The 1,390-nt window shown below is 41.2% G+C and overlaps 1 long non-coding RNA gene across 1 annotated transcript; it reads left to right on the top strand.

Annotated features, from left to right (window-relative positions):
• Positions 1-376: 376 nt before the first annotated feature.
• Positions 377-1,185, top strand: LOC311016020. The gene is made up of 3 exons (XR_014597431.1): positions 377-403; positions 861-927; positions 1,108-1,185. It is a non-coding gene; the product is annotated as an uncharacterized lncRNA (long non-coding RNA).
• Positions 1,186-1,390: the final 205 nt, after the last annotated feature.

Here is a 1,390-nt window from a genome sequence, read left to right as displayed (position 1 = left end):
AGCGGTTTTGCCGAACGGTAGCCGATCTAAGCAGGCTAATGACGAGCTAGTCTATGGGGCATGTAGCGGCTCCCTGCATCGCCAGAGATATTCCACATAGACCAGCTCCTCGCCATGCATGGATAGGCTACTATTCTGCAAAAACGCTTTTGCTCTTGGTCAAGTTTCAGCTAGGGATAATATTGCAGTACACAGGTGATGTAACTCCAAAAATGTCCATTACATTTATGTACAGATCATGTTTTTTACAACATACTCATGATCATAATCTGCATTCAAACTGAAATTCATATTGTTGGTTGCCTTTGTGTAATTTCTCCTTTTTCTTTTTTTCTAGGTCATCAGATGGTGAGGCCTACCATCTTGTTCAGGGTCAGGCTAAGAGTGAGGAGAAATAGATCAGGTAGGTGACGAGTTAAAATGCACCACAATGTTCCACTGTAAATTGGTTGGATGTGAGCATGTGTATGAGAATGTGTATAACTTTGTTCAGCACACAAAACAGTATACTAACGCCCCCTATTATTACTTTCAGTGTGGGGTGCCTGACTGCTACAGAAAACACACGGGACTGCAAATTCATGTTTAGGCAGCAGGGGTCCTACCTGCAGGCTGCTGGGCCTATACCACCTGACCCATGAGCTCTACCACCTGACCCACCAGCTCTACCAGCTGACCCATCAGCTCTACCACCTGACACATCCTTGAAATGTAAAGATTTTTTATTCAAATATTTAAATGTAAAATGAGTGATTACATTAGACGCCATTTATTACCTTTTATGATTTACTACCTCTGACAATGAACAATATTTATCCTTTAATGTTAAATCCATGCTATTGTGTGTTACTATGTTATAGCCATGTGCCACTGCTGTGGACATTAGTACTCCAGAACGCCCCAGCACCTCCTGCTTGATCATTCAAGGTAATGTTACTTGGATCTAGTATCGACATTTCTAACTCAGTATTTTGTTTTGATTCTAGAAATCTACATCACCACAATAAATAATAATAATGATAACAAATTACATTTGTATAGCCCTTTGTGTCTGAAGCAGATCTCAAAGAGCTCATAACACATGATGTTGTATCTATTCATTTTCAGGTGACATGATGAAGCCCTTTGGATGGCTGATATCCATCGAGGGACATGTCGTGATGGGCCCACACCCTTTGTTTTTACATGGAGTAGCTGCTTTCTTCAGCAGCTATTAAGTCTTCAACCTCGAGTATCCTGCTGCTGGATCGGCGACGCTAGAGTTCATTCAAAGGTATTGTATAAATATCTCATTTAACCTTGTAATTCACATTATAGTACAGGCTTCCAACTCAATGATTGTCTTGACGTCTAAATTGCTGACAATGGAGGTACCTGCGGCTAGCCTGGT

This window comes from Eutrigla gurnardus, assembly GCF_963514095.1.
Source record: "Eutrigla gurnardus genome assembly, chromosome: 7".
In the NCBI taxonomy this organism is placed as follows: domain Eukaryota; kingdom Metazoa; phylum Chordata; class Actinopteri; order Perciformes; family Triglidae; genus Eutrigla; species Eutrigla gurnardus.
Note: the sequence above shows the minus strand (reverse complement) of the source record. Positions and strands in the feature narration are given on the sequence as shown.